The sequence below is a fragment of the Taudactylus pleione genome, unplaced genomic scaffold (assembly GCF_031769625.1).
Source record: "Taudactylus pleione unplaced genomic scaffold, aTauple2 ptg000070l, whole genome shotgun sequence".
NCBI classification, from domain to species: Eukaryota; Metazoa; Chordata; class Amphibia; order Anura; family Myobatrachidae; genus Taudactylus; species Taudactylus pleione.
In genome coordinates this window covers 1,750,583-1,770,838 of record NW_028284472.1, presented here as the reverse complement: position 1 = coordinate 1,770,838, position 20,256 = coordinate 1,750,583, and the positions used below count along the sequence as shown (strand labels likewise).

The 20,256-nt window shown below is 37.1% G+C and overlaps 16 non-coding genes across 16 annotated transcripts; all 16 read left to right on the top strand.

Moving 5' to 3' along the window:
* Positions 1-29: 29 nt before the first annotated feature.
* On the top strand, positions 30-101 carry TRNAA-CGC (transfer RNA alanine (anticodon CGC)). Its single transcript has one exon. It is a non-coding gene; the product is annotated as a tRNA-Ala (tRNA).
* Positions 102-952: 851 nt separating this feature from the next.
* Positions 953-1,024, top strand: TRNAA-CGC (transfer RNA alanine (anticodon CGC)). Its single transcript has one exon. It is a non-coding gene; the product is annotated as a tRNA-Ala (tRNA).
* A 1,774-nt stretch (positions 1,025-2,798) lies between these two features.
* Positions 2,799-2,870, top strand: TRNAA-CGC (transfer RNA alanine (anticodon CGC)). Its single transcript has one exon. It is a non-coding gene; the product is annotated as a tRNA-Ala (tRNA).
* Positions 2,871-3,721: 851 nt separating this feature from the next.
* Positions 3,722-3,793, top strand: TRNAA-CGC (transfer RNA alanine (anticodon CGC)). Its single transcript has one exon. It is a non-coding gene; the product is annotated as a tRNA-Ala (tRNA).
* Positions 3,794-4,644: 851 nt separating this feature from the next.
* TRNAA-CGC (transfer RNA alanine (anticodon CGC)) lies at positions 4,645-4,716 on the top strand. Its single transcript has one exon. It is a non-coding gene; the product is annotated as a tRNA-Ala (tRNA).
* Positions 4,717-5,567: 851 nt separating this feature from the next.
* TRNAA-CGC (transfer RNA alanine (anticodon CGC)) lies at positions 5,568-5,639 on the top strand. Its single transcript has one exon. It is a non-coding gene; the product is annotated as a tRNA-Ala (tRNA).
* Positions 5,640-6,490: 851 nt separating this feature from the next.
* TRNAA-CGC (transfer RNA alanine (anticodon CGC)) lies at positions 6,491-6,562 on the top strand. Its single transcript has one exon. It is a non-coding gene; the product is annotated as a tRNA-Ala (tRNA).
* An 850-nt stretch (positions 6,563-7,412) lies between these two features.
* TRNAA-CGC (transfer RNA alanine (anticodon CGC)) lies at positions 7,413-7,484 on the top strand. Its single transcript has one exon. It is a non-coding gene; the product is annotated as a tRNA-Ala (tRNA).
* An 851-nt stretch (positions 7,485-8,335) lies between these two features.
* Positions 8,336-8,407, top strand: TRNAA-CGC (transfer RNA alanine (anticodon CGC)). Its single transcript has one exon. It is a non-coding gene; the product is annotated as a tRNA-Ala (tRNA).
* Positions 8,408-11,103: 2,696 nt separating this feature from the next.
* On the top strand, positions 11,104-11,175 carry TRNAA-UGC (transfer RNA alanine (anticodon UGC)). Its single transcript has one exon. It is a non-coding gene; the product is annotated as a tRNA-Ala (tRNA).
* An 851-nt stretch (positions 11,176-12,026) lies between these two features.
* On the top strand, positions 12,027-12,098 carry TRNAA-UGC (transfer RNA alanine (anticodon UGC)). The gene has a single exon. It is a non-coding gene; the product is annotated as a tRNA-Ala (tRNA).
* A 1,760-nt stretch (positions 12,099-13,858) lies between these two features.
* On the top strand, positions 13,859-13,930 carry TRNAA-UGC (transfer RNA alanine (anticodon UGC)). Its single transcript has one exon. It is a non-coding gene; the product is annotated as a tRNA-Ala (tRNA).
* Positions 13,931-14,781: 851 nt separating this feature from the next.
* On the top strand, positions 14,782-14,853 carry TRNAA-UGC (transfer RNA alanine (anticodon UGC)). The gene has a single exon. It is a non-coding gene; the product is annotated as a tRNA-Ala (tRNA).
* Positions 14,854-16,616: 1,763 nt separating this feature from the next.
* Positions 16,617-16,688, top strand: TRNAA-UGC (transfer RNA alanine (anticodon UGC)). Its single transcript has one exon. It is a non-coding gene; the product is annotated as a tRNA-Ala (tRNA).
* Positions 16,689-17,539: 851 nt separating this feature from the next.
* TRNAA-CGC (transfer RNA alanine (anticodon CGC)) lies at positions 17,540-17,611 on the top strand. Its single transcript has one exon. It is a non-coding gene; the product is annotated as a tRNA-Ala (tRNA).
* A 1,774-nt stretch (positions 17,612-19,385) lies between these two features.
* On the top strand, positions 19,386-19,457 carry TRNAA-UGC (transfer RNA alanine (anticodon UGC)). Its single transcript has one exon. It is a non-coding gene; the product is annotated as a tRNA-Ala (tRNA).
* The last annotated feature ends 799 nt before the right edge of the window (positions 19,458-20,256 follow it).

The window sequence follows — 20,256 nt, the reverse complement described above, 5'->3', positions numbered from 1 at the left end:
ACTTGTGCATAAGAAAATAGCAGCTCATAGGGGATGTAGCTCAGTGGTAGAGCGCATGCTTCGCATGTATGAGGCCCCGGGTTCAATCCCCGGAATCTCAAAGTTTTACAAAATACAGCTTTTTACCATATGTAAACTCTCTAGTAGAGCCAAAGATAACAAGCAAACCAATAAAAGTACTCTACAGCAATAGTCAAAGTTGAACACAAATCATTAAAAATTAATCAAATATGATTATATTCATCATCTTCTTCATTCCATTTTTCAAAGTTAAGTTCCCATTGAATGCCTATTGCCATTCTCCTACACTGAGGGAAAACTTATGGTAAGTAGGAAATAGATTTTTTATTCTCAGTGGGAGCTGAAGGCGACTACCTGAGCAAAGTTTAATAAAAGAGCGAGACAAATAATATAGCAGAACTAAATGATTAAGATTGAGAGACAAGTTCAACCACTTTATGAACAAAAAGAGGATGGACATGGGCTTGGAGGGCAAGCACTTAATGAAATTTCAAAGCATGGAATGATGACAACATATGAAGTCTACATAGATTGTCTGGTGAAGCATTAGCTAGCAATGCCCAAGAGGCAGTCATAGCATGCATCCTTTGTGCCTTTTTGCTAAGTTCTAACACTGATGACCAAACAGAATGTAAGACAGCCCTCTATTTTGCAAAACTTGATCAATATCCACACCATTCATTAGTAAAAGTAGGGGATTCTGATGATAAACCAGTCTCTGATGGAGAACTTTAAGAGCATTCCAGTGTTTGGAATGGGAATCTACTTGCATTCTCATCAGCCATGAAAACCATAAAGTCCTTGCAGTCAAGCATGGTATAATGGTTATGCTTCCATCCTCTAATATATCCCTAATAACACTGAAAAGTAGTAAATCTCTAGTGAATTGTAAAGCTGCAATCACTTGTGCATAACAAAATAGCAGCTTATAGGGGATGTAGCTCAGTGGTAGAGCGCATGCTTCGCATGTATGAGGCCCCGGGTTCAATCCCCGGAATCTCCAAGTTTTACAAAATACAGCTTTTTACCATATGTAAACTCACTAGTAGAGCCAAAGATAACAAGCAAACCAATTAAAGTACTCTACAGCAATAGTCAAAGTTGAAAACAAATCATTAAAAATTAATCAAATATGATTATATTCATCATCTTCTTCATTCCATTTTTCAAAGTTAAGTTTCCATTGAATGCCTATTGCCATTCTCCTACACTGAGGGAAAACTTATGGTGAGTAGGAAATAGATTTTTTATTCTCAGTGGGAGCTGAAGGCGACTACCTGAGCAAAGTTTAATAAAAGAGCGAGACAAATAATATAGCAGAACTAAATGATTAAGATTGAGAGACAAGTTCAACCACTTTATGAACAAAAAGAGGATGGACATGGGCTTGGAGGGCAAGCACTTAATGAAATTTCAAAGCATGGAATGATGACAACATATGAAGTCTACATAGATTGTCTTGTGAAGCATTTTCTAGCAATGCCCAAGAGGCAGTCTTAGCATGCATTCTTTGTGCCCTTCTGCTAAGTTCTGACACTGATGACCAAACAGAATGTAAGACAGCCCTCTAGTTAGCAAAACTTGATCAATATCCACACCATTCATTAGTAAAAGTAGGGGATTCTGATGATAAACCAGTCTCTGATGGAGAACTTTAAGAGCATTCCAGTGTTTGGAATGGGAATCTACTTGCATTCTCATCAGCCATGAAAACCATAAAGTCCTTGCAGTCAAGCATGGTATAATGGTTATGCTTTCATCCTCTAATATATCCCTAATACCACTGAAAAGTAGTAAATCTCTAGTGAATTGTAAAGCTGCAATCACTTGTGCATAAGAAAATAGCAGCTTATAGGGGATGTAGGTCAGAGGTAGAGCGCATGCTTCGCATGTATGAGGCCCCGGATTCAATCCCCGGCATCTCCAAGTTTTACAAAATACAGCTTTATACCATATGTAAACTCTCTAGTAGAGCCAAAGAAAACAAGCAAACCAATAAAAGTACTCTACAACAATAGTCAAAGTTGAATACAAATCATAAAAAATCAATCAAATAATATTATATTCATCATCTTCTTCATTCCAGTTTTCAAGGTTAAGTTCCTATTGAATGCCTATTGCCATTCTCCTACACTGAGGGAAAACATATTGTAAGTAGGAAATAGATTTTTTATTTTCAGTGGGAACTGAAGGCGACTACCTGAGCAAAGTTTAATAAAAGAGCGAGACAAATAATATAGCAAAACTAATTGTTTAAGATTGAAAGACAAGTTCAAACACTTTGTGAACAAAAAGAAGATGGACATGGGCTTGGAGGGCAAGCACTTAATGAAATTTCAAAGCATGGAATGATGACAACATATGAAGTCTACATAGATTGTCTTGTGAAGCATTTTCTAGCAATGCCCAAGAGGCAGTAATAGCATGCATCCTTTGTGCCCTTCTGCTAAGTTCTGACACAAATGACCAAACAGAATGTAAGACAGCCCTCTAGTTAGCAAAACTTGATCAATATCCACACCATTCATTAGTAAAAGTAGGGGATTCTGATGATAAACCAGTCTCTGATGGAGAACTTTAAGAGCATTCCAATGTTTGGAATGGGCTTCTACATGCATTCTCATCAGCCATGAAAACCATAAAGTCCTTGCAGTCAAGCATGGTATAATGGTTATGCTTCCATCCTCTAATATATCCCTAATAACACTGAAAAGTAGTAAATCTCTAGTGAAATGTAAAGCTGCAATCACTTGTGCATAAAAATATAGCAGCTCATAGGGGATGTAGCTCAGTGGTAGAGCGCATGCTTCGCATGTATGAAGCCCCGGGTTCAATCCCCGTCATCTCCAAGTTTTACAAAATACAGCTTTTTACCATACGTAAACTCTCTAGTAGAGCCAAAGAAAACAAGCAAACCAATAAAAGTACTCTACAGCAATAGTCAAAATTGAATACAAATCATAAAAAATCAATCAAATATGATTATATTCATCATCTTCTTCATTCCATTTTTCAAAGTTAAGTTCACATTGAATGCTTATTGCCATTCTCCTACACTGAGGGAAAACATATGGTAAGTAGGAAATAGATTTTTTATTTTCAGTGGGAACTGAAGGCGATAACCCGAGCAAAGTTTAATAAAAGAACGAGACAAATAATATAGCAAAACTAATTGATTAAGATTAAGAGACAAGTTCAAACACTTTGTGAACAAAAAGAGGATGGACAAGGGCTTGGAGGGCAAGCACTTAATGAAATTTCAAAGCATGGAATGATGACAAGATATGAACTCTACATAGATTGTCTGTTGAAGCATTAGCTAGCAATGCCCAAGAGGCAGTCATAGCATGCATCCTTTGTGCCTTTTTGCTAAGTTCTAACACTGATGACCAAACAGAATGTAAGACAGCACTCTATTTTGCAAAACTTGATCAATATCCACACCATTCATTAGTAAAAGTAGGGGATTCTGATGATAAACCAGTCTCTTATGGAGAACTTTAAGAGCAATCCAATGTTCAGAATGGGCATCTACTTGCATTCTCATCAGCCATGAAAACCATAAAGTCCTTGCAGTCAAAAATGGTATAATGGTTATGCTTCCATCCTCTAAGATATCCCTAATTACACTGAAAAGTAGTAAATCTCTAGTGAAATGTAAAGCTGCAATCACTTGTGCATAAGAAAATAGCAGCTCATAGGGGATGTAGCTCAGTGGTAGAGCACATGCTTCGCATGTATGAGGCCCCGTGTTCAATCCCCGGCAACTCCAAGTTTTACAAAATACAGCTTTTTACCATATGTAATCTCTCTAGTAGAGCCAAAGATAACAAGCAAACCAATAAAAGTACTCTACAGCAATAGTCAAAGTTGAACACAAATCATGAAAAATCAATCAAATATGATTATATTCATCATCTTCTTCATTCCAGTTTTCAAAGTTAAGTTCCCATTGAATGCTTATTGCCATTCTCCTACACTGAGGGAAAACATATGGTAAGTAGGAAATAGATTTTTTATTTTCAGTTGGAACTGAAGGCGACTACCCGAGCAAAGTTTAATAAAAGAACGAGACAAATAATATAGCAAAACTAATTGATTAAGATTAAGAGACAAGTTCAAACACTTTGTGAACAAAAAGAGGATGGACAAGGGCTTGGAGGGCAAGCACTTAATGAAATTTCAAAGCATGGAATGATGACAAGATATGAACTCTACATAGATTGTCTGTTGAAGCATTAGCTAGCAATGCCCAAGAGGCAGTCATAGCATGCATCCTTTGTGCCTTTTTGCTAAGTTCTAACACTGATGACCAAACAGAATGTAAGACAGCCCTCTATTTTGCAAAACTTGATCAATATCCACACCATTCATTAGTAAAAGTAGGGGATTCTGATGATAAACCAGTCTCTTATGGAGAACTTTAAGAGCAATCCAATGTTCAGAATGGGCATCTACTTGCATTCTCATCAGCCATGAAAACCATAAAGTCCTTGCAGTCAAAAATGGTATAATGGTTATGCTTCCATCCTCTAAGATATCCCTAATAACACTGAAAAGTAGTAAATCTCTAGTGAAATGTAAAGCTGCAATCACTTGTGCATAAGAAAATAGCAGCCCATAGGGGATGTAGCTCAGTGGTAGAGCGCATGCTTCGCATGTATGAGGCCCCGTGTTCAATCCCCGGCAACTCCAAGTTTTACAAAATACAGCTTTTTACCATATGTAATCTCTCTAGTAGAGCCAAAGATAACAAGCAAACCAATAAAAGTACTCTACAGCAATAGTCAAAGTTGAACACAAATCATGAAAAATCAATCAAATATGATTATATTCATCATCTTCTTCATTCCAGTTTTCAAAGTTAAGTTCCCATTGAATACCTATTGCCATTCTCCTACACTGAGGGAAATCATATGGTTAGTAGGAAATAGATTTTTTATTCTCAGTGGGAACTGAAGGCGACTAACCGAGCAAAGTTTAATAAAAGAGCAAGACAAATAATATAGCAGAACTAAATGATTAAGATTGAGAGACAAGTTCAACCACTTTATGAACAAAAAGAGGATGGACATGGGCTTGGAGGGCAAGCACTTAATGAAATTTCAAAGCATGGAATGATGACAACATATGAAGTCTACATAGATTGTCTTGTGAAACATTTTCTAGAAATGCCCAAGAGGCAGTCTTAGCATGCATCCTTTGTGCCCTTCTGCTAAGTTCTGACACTGATGACCAAACAGAATGTAAGACAGCCCTCTAGTTAGCAAAACTTGATCAATATCCACACCATTCATTAGTAAAAGTAGGGGATTCTGATGATAAACCAGTCTCTGATGGAGAACTTTAAGAGCATTCCAGTGTTTGGAATGGGCATCTACTTGCATTCTCATCAGCCATGAAATCCATAAAGTCCTTGCAGTCAAGCATGGTATAATGGTTATGCTTCCATCCTCTAAGATATCCCTAATAACACTGAAAAGTAGTAAATCTCTAGTGAAATGTAAAGCTGCAATCACTTGTGCATAAGAAAATAGCAGCTCATAGGGGATGTAGCTCAGTGGTAGAGCGCATGCTTCGCATGTATGAGGCCCCGGGTTCAATCCCCGGCAACTCCAAGTTTTACAAAATACTGCTTTTTACCATATGTAAACTCTCTAGTAGAGCCAAAGAAAACAAGCAAACCAATAAAAGTACTCTACAGCAATAGTCAAAGTTGAATACAAATCATAAAAAATAAATCAAATATGATTATATTCATCATTTTCTTCATTCCAGTTTTCAAAGTTAAGTTCCTATTGAATGCCAATTGCCATTCTCCTACACTGAGGGAAAACATATGGTAAGTAGGAAATAGATTTTTTATTCTCAGTGGGAACTGAAGGCGACTACCTGAGCAAAGTTTAATAAAAGAGTGAGACAAGTAATATAGCAGAACTAAATGATTAAGATTGAGAGACAAGTTCAACCACTTTATGAACAAAAAGAGGATGGACATGGGCTTGGAGGGCAAGCACTTAATGAAATTTCAAAGCATGGAATGATGACAACATATGAAGTCTACATAGATTGTCTTGTGAAGCATTAGCTAGCAATGCCCAAGAGGCAGTCTTAGCATGCATCCTTTTTGCCCTTCTGCTAAGTTCTGACACTGATGACCAAACAGAATGTAAGACTGCCCTCTATTTAGCAAAACTTGATCAATATCCACACCATTCATTAGTAAAAGTAGGGGATTCTGATGATAAACCAGTCTCTTATGGAGAACTTTAAGAGCATTCCAGTGTTTGGAATGGGAATCTACTTCCATTCTCATCACCCATGAAAACCATAAAGTCCTTGCAGTCAAGCATCGTATAATGGTTATGCTTCCATCCTCTAATACATCCCTAATAACACTGAAAAGTAGTAAATCTCTAGTGAAATGTAAAGCTGCAATCACTTGTGCATCAAAAAATAGCAGCTCATAGGGGATGTAGCTCAGTAGTAGAGCGCATGCTTCGCATGTATGAGGCCCCGGGTTCAATCCCCGGCATCTCCAAGTTTTACAAAATACAGCTTTTTACCATATGTAAACTCTCTAGTAGAGCCAAAGTTAACAAGCAAACCAATAAAAGTACTCTACAGCAATAGTCAAAGTTGAATACAAATCATAAAAAATCAATCAAATATGATTATATTCATCATCTTCTTCATTCCAGTTTTCAAGGTTAAGTTCCTATTAAATGCCTATTGCCATTCTCCTACACTGAGGGAAAACTTATGGTAAGTAGGAAATAGATTTTTATTTTCAGTGGGAACTGAAGGCGACTACCTGAGCAAAGTTTAATAAAAGAGCAAGACAAATAATATAGCAAAACTAATTGTTTAAGATTGAAAGACAAGTTCAAACACTTTGTGAACAAAAAGAGGATGGACATGGGCTTGGAGGGCAAGCACTTAATAAAATTTCAGAGCATGGAATGAAGACAACATATGAAGTCTACATAGATTGTCTTGTGAAGCATTTTCTAGCAATGCCCAAGAGGCAGTCTTAGCATGCATTCTTTGTGCCCTTCTGCTAAGTTCTGACACTGATGACCAAACAGAATGTAAGACAGCCCTCTAGTTAGCAAAACTTGATCAATATCCACACCATTCATTAGTAAAAGTAGGGGATTCTGATGATAAACCAGTCTCTGATGGAGAACTTTAAGAGCATTCCAGTGTTTGGAATGGGCATCTACTTGCATTCTCATCAGCCATGAAATCCATAAAGTCCTTGCAGTCAAGCATGGTATAATGGTTATGCTTCCATCCTCTAAGATATCCCTAATAACACTGAAAAGTAGTAAATCTCTAGTGAAATGTAAAGCTGCAATCACTTGTGCATAAGAAAATAGCAGCTCATAGGGGATGTAGCTCAGTGGTAGAGCGCATGCTTCGCATGTATGAGGCCCCGGGTTCAATCCCCGGCAACTCCAAGTTTTACAAAATACTGCTTTTTACCATATGTAAACTCTCTAGTAGAGCCAAAGAAAACAAGCAAACCAATAAAAGTACTCTACAGCAATAGTCAAAGTTGAATACAAATCATAAAAAATAAATCAAATATGATTATATTCATCATCTTCTTCATTCCAGTTTTCAAAGTTAAGTTCCTATTGAATGCCAATTGCCATTCTCCTACACTGAGGGAAAACATATGGTAAGTAGGAAATAGATTTTTAATTCTCAGTGGGAACTGAAGGCGACTACCTGAGCAAAGTTTAATAAAAGAGCGAGACACGTAATATAGCAGAACTAAATGATTAAGATTGAGAGACAAGTTCAACCACTTTATGAACAAAAAGAGGATGGACATGGGCTTGGAGGGCAAGCACTTAATGAAATTTCAAAGCATGGAATGATGACAACATATGAAGTCTACATAGATTGTCTTGTGAAGCATTAGCTAGCAATGCCCAAGAGGCAGTCTTAGCATGCATCCTTTTTGCCCTTCTGCTAAGTTCTGACACTGATGACCAAACAGAATGTAAGACTGCCCTATATTTAGCAAAACTTGATCAATATCCACACCATTCATTAGTAAAAGTAGGGGATTCTGATGATAAACCAGTCTCTTATGGAGAACTTTAAGAGCATTCCAGTGTTTGGAATGGGAATCTACTTCCATTCTCATCACCCATGAAAACCATAAAGTCCTTGCAGTCAAGCATCGTATAATGGTTATGCTTCCATCCTCTAATACATCACTAATAACACTGAAAAGTAGTAAATCTCTAGTGAAATGTAAAGCTGCAATCACTTGTGCATCAAAAAATAGCAGCTCATAGGGGATGTAGCTCAGTAGTAGAGCGCATGCTTCGCATGTATGAGGCCCCGGGTTCAATCCCCGGCATCTCCAAGTTTTACAAAATACAGCTTTTTACCATATGTAAACTCTCTAGTAGAGCCAAAGTTAACAAGCAAACCAATAAAAGTACTCTACAGCAATAGTCAAAGTTGAATACAAATCATAAAAAATCAATCAAATATGATTATATTCATCATCTTCTTCATTCCAGTTTTCAAGGTTAAGTTCCTATTAAATGCCTATTGCCATTCTCCTACACTGAGGGAAAACTTATGGTAAGTAGGAAATAGATTTTTATTTTCAGTGGGAACTGAAGGCGACTACCTGAGCAAAGTTTAATAAAAGAGCAAGACAAATAATATAGCAAAACTAATTGTTTAAGATTGAAAGACAAGTTCAAACACTTTGTGAACAAAAAGAGGATGGACATGGGCTTGGAGGGCAAGCACTTAATAAAATTTCAGAGCATGGAATGAAGACAACATATGAAGTCTACATAGATTGTCTTGTGAAGCATTTTCTAGCAATGCCCAAGAGGCAGTCTTAGCATGCATTCTTTGTGCCCTTCTGCTAAGTTCTGACACTGATGACCAAACAGAATGTAAGACAGCCCTCTAGTTAGCAAAACTTGATCAATATCCACACCATTCATTAGTAAAAGTAGGGGATTCTGATGATAAACCAGTCTCTGATGGAGAACTTTCAGAGCATTCCAGTGTTTGGAATGGGAATCTACTTGCATTCTCATCAGCCATGAAAACCATAAAGTCCTTGCAGTCAAGCATGGTATAATGGTTATGCTTTCATCCTCTAATATATCCCTAATAACACTGAAAAGTAGTAAATCTCTAGTGAATTGTAAAGCTGCATTCACTTGTGCATAAGAAAATAGCAGCTTATAGGGGATGTAGGTCAGAGGTAGAGCGCATGCTTCGCATGTATGAGGCCCCGGATTCAATCCCCGGCATCTCCAAGTTTTACAAAATACAGCTTTATACCATATGTAAACTCTCTAGTAGAGCCAAAGAAAACAAGCAAACCAATAAAAGTACTCTACAGCAATAGTCAAAGTTGAATACAAATCATAAAAAATCAATCAATTAATATTATATTCATCATCTTCTTCATTCCAGTTTTCAAGGTTAAGTTCCTATTGAATGCCTATTGCCATTCTCCTACACTGAGGGAAAACATATTGTAAGTAGGAAATAGATTTTTTATTTTCAGTGGGAACTGAAGGCGACTACCTGAGCAAAGTTTAATAAAAGAGCAAGACAAATAATATAGCACAACTAATTGTTTAAGATTGAAAGACAAGTTCAAACACTTTGTGAACAAAAAGAAGATGGACATGGGCTTGGAGGGCAAGCACTTAATGAAATTTCAAAGCATGGAATGATGACAACATATGAAGTCTACATAGATTGTCTTGTGAAGCATTTTCTAGCAATGCCCAAGAGGCAGTAATAGCATGCATCCTTTGTGCCCTTCTGCTAAGTTCTGACACAAATGACCAAACAGAATGTAAGACAGCCCTCTAGTTAGCAAAACTTGATCAATATCCACACCATTCATTAGTAAAAGTAGGGGATTCTGATGATAAACCAGTCTCTGATGGAGAACTTTAAGAGCATTCCAATGTTTGGAATGGGCTTCTACATGCATTCTCATCAGCCATGAAAACCATAAAGTCCTTGCAGTCAAGCATGGTATAATGGTTATGCTTCCATCCTCTAATATATCCCTAATAACACTGAAAAGTAGTAAATCTCTTGTGAAATGTAAAGCTGCAATCACTTGTGCATAAAACTATAGCAGCTCATAGGGGATGTAGCTCAGTGGTAGAGCGCATGGTTCGCATGTATGAGGCCCCGGGTTCAATCCCCGCAATCTCCAAGTTTTTCAAAATACAGCTTTTTACCATATGTAAACTCTCTAGTAGAGCCAAAGAAAACAAGCAAACCAATAAAAGTACTCTACAGCAATAGTCAAAATTGAATACAAATCATAAAAAATCAATCAAATATGATTATATTCATCATCTTCTTCATTCCATTTTTCAAAGTTAAGTTCCCATTGAATGCTTATTGCCATTCTCCTACACTGAGGGAAAACATATGGTAAGTTGGAAATAGATTTTTTATTTTCAGTGGGAACTGAAGGCGACTACCCGAGCAAAGATTAATAAAAGAACGAGACAAATAATATAGCAAAACTAATTGATTAAGATTAAGAGACAAGTTCAAACACTTTGTGAACAAAAAGAGGATGGACAAGGGCTTGGAGGGCAAGCACTTAATGAAGTTTCAAAGCATGGAATGATGACAACATATGAACTCTACTTAGATTGTCTGGTGAAGCATTAGCTAGCAATGCCCAAGAGGCAGTCATAGCATGCATCCTTTGTGCCCTTCTGCTAAGTTCTGACACTGATGACCAAACAGAATGTAAGAATGCCCTCTAGTTAGCAAAACTTGATCAATATCTTTACCATTCATTAGTAAAAGTAGGGGATTCTGATGATAAACCAGTCTCTGATGGAGAACTTTAAGAGCATTCCAATGTTTGGAATGGGCATCTCCTTGCATTCTCATCAGCCATGAAAACCATAAAGTCCTTGAAGTCAAGCATGGTATAATGGTTATACTTCCATCCTCTACGATGTCTCTAATAACACTGAAAAGTAGTACATTTCTAGTGAAAAGTAAAGCTGCAATCACTTTTGTATAAAAATATAGCAGCTCATAGGGAATGTAGCTCAGTGGTAGAGCGCATGCTTTGCATGTATGATGCCCCGGGTTCAATCCCCGGCATCTCCATGTTTTGCAAAATGCAGCTTTTTACCATATGTAAACTCTCTAGAAGAGCCACAGATAACAAGCAATCCAATAAAGGTACTCTACAGCAACAGTCAAAGTTGAATACAAATCATAAAAAATCAATCAAATATGATTATATTCAACATCGTCTTCTTACCATTTTTCAAAGTAAAGTTCCCATTGAATGCCTATAGCCATTCTCCTACACTGAGGGAAAACATATGGTAAGTAGGAAATAGATTATTTATTTTCAGTGTGAACTGAAGGCCACAACCTGAGCAAAGTTTAATAAAAGAACGAGACAAATAATATAGTAAAACTAATTGATTAAGATTGAGAGACAAGTTCAAACACTTTGTGAACAAAAAGAGGATGGACATGGGTTTGGAGGGCAAGCACTTAATGAAATTTCAAAGCATGGAATGATGACAACATATCAACTCTAGATAGATTGCCTGGTGAAGCATTAGTTAGCAATGCTCAAGAGGCAGTCATAGCATGCATCCTTTTTGCCCTTCTACTAAGTTCTGACACTGATGACCAAACAGAATGTAAGAAAGCCCTCTAGTTAGCAAAACTTGATCAATATCCACACCATTCATTAGAAAAAGTAGGGTATTCTGATGACAAACCAGTCTCTGATGGAGAACTTTAAGAGCATTCCAATGTTCGGAATGGGCATCTCCTTGCATACTCATCAGCCATGAAAACCATAAAGTCCTTGAAGTCAAGCATGGTATAATGGTTATACTTCCATCCTCTAAGATGTCCCTAATAACACTGAAAAGTAGTAAATCTCTAGTGAAATGTAAAGCTGCAATCACTTTTGTATAAAAATATAGCAGCTCATAGGGGATGTAGTTCAGTGGTAGAGCGCATGCTTTGCATGTATGAGGCCCTGGGTTCAATCCCCAGCATCTCCATGTTTTGCAAAATACAGCTTTTTACCATATGTAAACTCTGTAGAATAGTCACAGATAACAAGCAATCCAATAAAAGTACTCTACAGCAATTGTCAAAGTTGAATACAAATCATAAAAAATCAATCAAATATGATTATATTCAACATCGTCTTCATACCATTTTTCAAAGTAAAGTTCCCATTGAATGCCTATTGCCATTCTCCTACACTGAGGGAAATCATATAGTAAGTAGGAAATAGATTTTTTTTTTCAGTGGGAACTGAAGGCGACTACCAGAGCAAACTTTAATAAAAGAGCGAGACAAATAATATAGTAAAACTAATTGATTAAGATTGAGAGACAAGTTCAAACACTTTGTGAACAAAAAGAGGACGGACAAGGGCTTGGAGGGCATGCACTTAATGAAATTTCAAAGCTTGAAATGATGACAACATATCAACTCTACATAGATTGTCTGGTGAAGCATTAGTTAGAAATGCCCAAGAGGCAGTCATAGCATGCATCCCTTGTGCCCTTCTACTAAATTCTGACACTGATGACCAAACAGAATGTAAGAAAGCCCTCTAGTTAGCAAAACTTGATCAATATCTCCACCATTCATTAGTAAAAGTAGGGGATTCTGATGATAAACCAGTCTCTGATGGAGAACTTTAAGAGCATTCCAATGTTCGGAATGGGCATCTCCTTGCATTCTCATCAGCCATGAAAACCATAAAGTCCTTGAAGACAAGCATGGTATAATGGTTATACTTCCATAATCTAAGATGTCCCTAATAACACTGAAAAGTAGCAAATCTCTAGTGAAATGTAAAGCTGCAATCACTTTTGCATAAGAAAATAGCAGCTCTAAGGGGATGTAGCTCAGTGCTTTGCATGTAGGAGGCCCCGGGTTCAATCCCAGGCATCTCCATGTTTTGCAAAATATAGCTTTTTACCATATGTAAACTCTCTAGAAGAGACACAGATAACAAGCAAACCAATAAAAATAATCTACAGCAATAGTCAAAGTTGAATACAAATCATAAAAAATCAATCAAATAAGATTATTTTCAACATCTTCTTCATAGAATTTTTCAAAGTAAAGTTCCCATTGAATGCCTATTGCCATTCTCCTACACTGAGGGAAACATATGGAAAGAAGGGAATAGTTTTTTTATTTTCAGTGGGAACTGAAGGCTACTACCTGAGCAAAGTTTAATAAAAGAGTGAGACAAATAATATAGTAAAACTAATTGATTAAGATTGAGAGACAAGTTCAAACACTTTGTGAACAGAAAGAGGATGGACAAGGGCTTGGAGGGCAAGCACTTAATGAAATTTCAAAGCATGGAATGATGACAACATATCAACTCTACATAGATTGTCTGGGGAAGCATTAGTTAGCAATGCCCAAGAGGCAGTCGTAGCATGCATCCTTTGTGCCCTTCTACTAAATTCTGACACTGATGACCAAACAGAATGTAAGAATGCCCACTAGTTAGCAAAACTTGATCAATATCTACACCATTCATTAGTAAAAGTAGGGGATTCTGATGATAAACCAGTCTCTGATGGAGAACTTTAAGAGCATTCCAATGTTTGGAATGGGCATCTCCTTGCATTCTCATCAGCCATGAAAACCATAAAGTCCTTGAAGTCAAGCATGGTATAATGGTTATACTTCCATCCTCTAAGATGTCCCTAATAACACTGAAAAGTAGTAAATCTCTAGTGAAATGTAAAGCTGCAATCACTTTTGTATAAAAATATAGCAGCTCATAGGGGATGTATCTCAGTGGTAGAGCGCATGCTTTGCATGTATGAGGCCCCGGGTTCAATCCCCGGCATCTTCATGTTTTGCAAAATGCAGCTTTTTACCATATGTAAACTCTCTAGAAGAGCCACAGATAACAAGCAATCCAATAAAAGTACTCTACAGCAACAGTCAAAGTTGAATACAAATCATAAAAAATCAATCAAATATGATTATATTCAACATCGTCTTCATACCATTTTTCAAAGTAAAGTTCCCATTGAATGCCTATAGCCATTCTCCTACACTGAGGGAAAACATATGGTAAGTAGGAAATAGATTTTTTATTTTCAGTGGGAACTGAAGGCTACTACCTGAGCAAAGTTTAATAAAAGAGCGAGACAAATAATATAGTAAAACTAATTGTTTAAGATTGAGAGACAAGTTCAAACACTTTGTGAACAAAAAGAGGATGGACAAGGGCTTGGAGGGCAAGCACTTAATGAAATTTCAAAGCATGGAATGATGACAACATATCAACTCTAGATAGATTATCTGGTGAAGCATTAGTTAGCAATGCCCAAGAGGCAGTCATAGCATGCATCCTTTGTGCCCTTCTACTAAATTCTGACACTGATGACCAAACAGAATGTAAGAAAGCCCTAGAGTTAGCAAAACTTGATCAATATCTACACCATTCATTAGTAAAAGTAGGGGATTCTGATGATAAACCAGTCTCTGATGGAGAACTTTAAGAGCATTCCAATGTTTGGAATGGGCATCTCCTTGCATTCTCATCAGCCATGAAAACCATAAAGTCCTTGAAGTCAAGCATGGTATAATGGTTAAACTTCCATCCTCTAAGATGTCTCTAATAACACTGAAAAGTAGTACATTTCTAGTGAAAAGTAAAGCTTCAATCACTTTTGTATTAAAAAATAGCAGCTCATAAGGGATGTATCTCAGTGGTAGAGCGCATGCTTTGCATGTATGAGGCCCCGGGTTCAATCCCCGGCATCTCCATGTTTTGCAAAATGCAGCTTTTTACCATATGTAAACTCTCTAGAAGAGCCACAGATAACAAGCAATCCAATAAAAGTACTCTACAGCAACAGTCAAAGTTGAATACAAATCATAAAAAATCAATCAAATATGATTATATTCAACATCGTCTTCATACCATTTTTCAAAGTAAAGTTCCCATTGAATGCCTATAGCCATTCTCCTACACTGAGGGAAAACATATGGTAAGTAGGAAATAGATTATTTATTTTCAGTGGGAACTGAAGGCTACTATCTGAGCAAAGTTTAATAAAAGAGCGAGACAAATAATATAGTAAAACTAATTGATTAAGATTGAGAGACAAGTTCAAACACTTTGTGAACAAAAAGAGGATGGACAAGGGCTTGGAGGGCAAGCACTTAATGAAATTTCAAAGCATGGAATGATGACAACATATCAACTCTAGATAGATTGTCTGGTGAAGCATTAGTTAGCAATGCCCAAGAGGCAGTCATAGCATGCATCCTTTGTGCCCTTCTACTAAATTCTGACACTGATGACCAAACAGAATGTAAGAAAGCCCTCAAGTTAGCAAAACTTGATCAATATCTACACCATTCATTAGTAAAAGTAGGGGATTCTGATGATAAACCAGTCTCTGATGGAGAACTTTAAGAGCATTCCAATGTTCGGAATGGGCATCTCCTTGCATTCTCATCAGCCATGAAAACCATAAAGTCCTTGAAGTCAAGCATGGTATAATGGTAATACTTCCATCCTCTAAGATGTCCCTAATAACACTGAAAAGTAGTAAATCTCTAGTGAAATGTAAAGCTGCAATCACTTTTGCATAAGAAAATAGCAGCTCTAAGGGGATGTAGCTCAGTGCTTTGCATGTAGGAGGTCCCGGGTTCAATCCCAGGCATCTCCATGTTTTGCAAAATACAGCTTTTTACCATATGTAAACTCTCTAGAAGAGCCACAGATAACAAGCAAACCAATAAAAGTAATCTACAGCAATAGTCAAAGTTGAATACAAATCATAAAAAATCAATCAAATATGATTATTTTCAACATCTTCTTCATACCATTTTTCAAAGTAAAGTTCCCATTGAATGCCTATTGCCATTCTCCTACACTGAGGGAAAACATATGGAAAGTAGGAAATAGTTTTTTTTATTTTCAGTGGGAACTGAAGGCGACTACCTGAGCAAAGTTTAATAAAAGAGCGAGACAAATAATATAGTAAAACTAATTGATTACGATTGAGAGACAAGTTCAAACACTTTGTGAACAAAAAGAGGATGGACATGGGCTTGGAGGGCAAGCACTTAATGAAATTTCAAAGCATGGAATGATGACAACATATGAACTCTACTTAGATTGTCTGGTGAAGCATTAGCTAGCAATGCCCAAGAGGCAGTCATAGCATGCATCCTTTGTGCCCTTCTGCTAAGTTCTGACACTGATGACCAAACAGAATGTAAGAATGCCCTCTAGTTAGCAAAACTTGATCAATATCTTTACCATTCATTAGTAAAAGTAGGGGATTCTGATGATAAACCAGTCTCTGATGGAGAACTTTAAGAGCATTCCAATGTTTGGAATGGGCATCTCCTTGCATTCTCATCAGCCATGAAAACCATAAAGTCCTTGAAGTCAAGCATGGTATAATGGTTATACTTCCATCCTCTACGATGTCTCTAATAACACTGAAAAGTAGTACATTTCTAGTGAAAAGTAAAGCTGCAATCACTTTTGTATAAAAATATAGCAGCTCATAGGGAATGTAGCTCAGTGGTAGAGCGCATGCTTTGCATGTATGATGCCCCGGGTTCAATCCCCGGCATCTCCATGTTTTGCAAAATGCAGCTTTTTACCATATGTAAACTCTCTAGAAGAGCCACAGATAACAAGCAATCCAATAAAGGTACTCTACAGCAACAGTCAAAGTTGAATACAAATCATAAAAAATCAATCAAATATGATTATATTCAACATCGTCTTCTTACCATTTTTCAAAGTAAAGTTCCCATTGAATGCCTATAGCCATTCTCCTACACTGAGGGAAAACATATGGTAAGTAGGAAATAGATTATTTATTTTCAGTGTGAACTGAAGGCCACAACCTGAGCAAAGTTTAATAAAAGAACGAGACAAATAATATAGCAAAACTAATTGTTTAAGATTGAAAGACAAGTTCAAACACTTTATGAACAAAAGGAGGATGGACATGGGCTTGGAGGGCAAGCACTTAATGAAATTTCAAAGCATGGAATGACGACAAGATATGAACTCTACATAGATTGTCTGTTGAAGCATTAGCTAGCAATGCCCAAGAGGGTGTCATAGCATGCATCCTTTGTGCCCTTTTGCTAAGTTCTGACACTGATGACCAAACAGAATGTAAGACAGCCCTCTAATTAGCAAAACTTGATCAATATCCACACCATTCATTAGTAAAAGTAGGGGATTCTGATGATAAACCAGTCTCTGATGGAGAATTTTAAGAGCATTCCAGTGTTTGGAATGGGCATCTACTAGCATTCTCAACAGCCATGAAAACCATAAAGTCCTTGCAGTCAAGCATGGTATAATGGTTATGCTTCCATCCTCTAATATATCCCTAATAACACTGAAAAGTAGTAAATCTCTAGTGAATTGTAAAGCTGCAATCACTTGTGCATAAGAAAAGAGCAGCTTATAGGGGATGTAGCTCAGTGGTAGAGCGCATGCTTCGCATGTATGAGGACCCGGGTTCAATCCCCAGAATCTCTAAGTTTTACAAAATACAGCTTTTTACCATATGTAAACTCTCTAGTAGAGCCAAAGATAACAAGCAAACCAATTAAAGTACTCTACAGCAATAGTCAAAGTTGAACACAAATCATTAAAAATTAATCAAATATGATTATATTCATCATCTTCTTCATTCCATTTTTCAAAGTTAAGTTCCCATTGAATGCCTATTGCCATTCTCCTACACTGAGGGAAAACTTATGGTAAGTAGGAAATAGATTTTTTATTCTCAGTGGGAGCTGAAGGCGACTACCTGAGCAAAGTTTAATAAAAGAGCGAGACAAATAATATAGCAGAACTAAATGATTAAGATTGAGAGACAAGTTCAACCACTTTATGAACAAAAAGAGGATGGACATGGGCTTGGAGGGCAAGCACTTAATGAAATTTCAAAGCATGGAATGATGACAACATATGAAGTCTACATAGATTGTCTTGTGAAGCATTTTCTAGCAATACCCAAGAGGCAGTCTTAGCATGCATCCTTTGTGCCCTTCTGCTAAGTTCTGACACTGATGACCAAACAGAATGTAAGACAGCCATCTAGTTAGCAAAACTTGATCAATATCCACACCATTCATTAGTAAAAGTAGGGGATTCTGATGATAAACCAGTCTCTGATGGAGAACTTTAAGAGCATTCCAGTGTTTGGAATGGGCATCTACTTGAATTCTCATCAGCCATGAAAACCATAAAGTCCTTGCAGTCAAGCATGGTATAATGGTTATGCTTCCATCCTCTAATATATCCCTAATGACACTGAAAAGTAGTAAATCTCTAGTGAAATGTAAAGCTGCAATCACTTGTGCATAAAAAAATAGCAGCTCATAGGGGATGTAGGTCAGAGGTAGAGCGCATGCTTCGCATGTATGAGGCCCCGGATTCAATCCCCGGCATCTCCAAGTTTTACAAAATACAGCTTTATACCATATGTAAACTCTCTAGTAGAGCCAAAGAAAACAAGCAAACCAATAAAAGTACTCTACAGCAATAGTCAAAGTTGAATACAAATCATAAAAAATCAATCAAATAATATTATATTCATCATCTTCTTCATTCCAGTTTTCAAGGTTAAGTTCCTATTGAATGCTTATTGCCATTCTCCTACACTGAGGGAAAACATATTGTAAGTAGGAAATAGATTTTTTATTTTCAGTGGGAACTGAAGGCGACTACCTGAGCAAAGTTTAATAAAAGAGCGAGACAAATAATATAGCAAAACTAATTGTTTAAGATTGAAAGACAAGTTCAACCACTTCGTGAACAAAAAGAGGATGGACATGGGCTTGGAGGGCAAGCACTTAATGAAATTTCAAAGCATGGAATGATGACAACATATGAAGTCTACATAGATTGTCTTGTGAAGCATTTTCTAGCAATGCCCAAGAGGCAGTCATAGCATGCATCCTTTGTGCCCTTCTGCTAAGTTCTGACACAAATGACCAAACAGAATGTAAGACAGCCCTCTATTTTGCAAAACTTGATCAATATCCACACCATTCATTAGTAAAAGTAGGGGATTCTGATGATAAACCAGTCTCTTATGGAGAACTTTAAGAGCAATCCAATGTTCGGAATGGGCATCTACTTGCATTCTCATCAGCCATGAAATCCATAAAGTCCTTGCAGTCAAGCATGGTATAATGGTTATGCTTCCATCCTCTAAGATATCCCTAATAACACTGAAAAGTAGTAAATCTCTAGTGAAATGTAAAGCTGCAATCACTTGTGCATAAGAAAATAGCAGCTCATAGGGGATGTAGCTCAGTGGTAGAGCGCATGCTTTGCATGTATGAGTCCCCGGGTTCAATCCCCGGCATCTCCAAGTTTTACAAAATACAGCTTTTTACCATATGTAAACTCTCTAGTAGAGCCAAAGATAACAAGCAAACCAATAAAAGTACTCTACAGCAATAGTCAAAGTTGAACACAAATCATGAAAAATCAATCAAATATGATTATACTCATCATCTTCTGCATTCCATTTTTCAAAGTTAAGTTCCCATTGAATGCCTATTGCCTTTCTCCTACACTGAGGGAAATCATATTGTAAGTAGGAAATAGATTTTTTATTCTCAGTGGGAACTGAAGGCGACTACCCGAGCAAAGTTTAATAAAAGAGCAAGACAAATAATATAGCAGAACTAAATGATTAAGATTGAGAGACAAGTTCAACCACTTTATGAACAAAAAGAGGATGGACATGGGCTTGGAGGGCAAGCACTTAATGAAATTTCAAAGCATGGAATGATGACAACATATGAAGTCTACATAGATTGTCTTGTGAAGCATTTTCTAGCAATGCCCAAGAGGCAGTCTTAGCATGCATCCTTTGTGCCCTTCTGCTAAGTTCTGACACTGATGACCAAACAGAATGTAAGACAGCCCTCTAGTTAGCAAAACTTGATCAATATCCACACCATTCATTAGTAAAAGTAGGGGATTCTGTTGATAAACCAGTCTCTGATGGAGAACTTTAAGAGCATTCCAGTGTTTGGAATGGGCATCTACTTGCATTCTCATCAGCCATGAAGTCCATAAAGTCCTTGCAGTCAAGCATGGTATAATGGTTATGCTTCCATCCTCTAAGATATCCCTAATAACACTGAAAAGTAAAAGCTGCA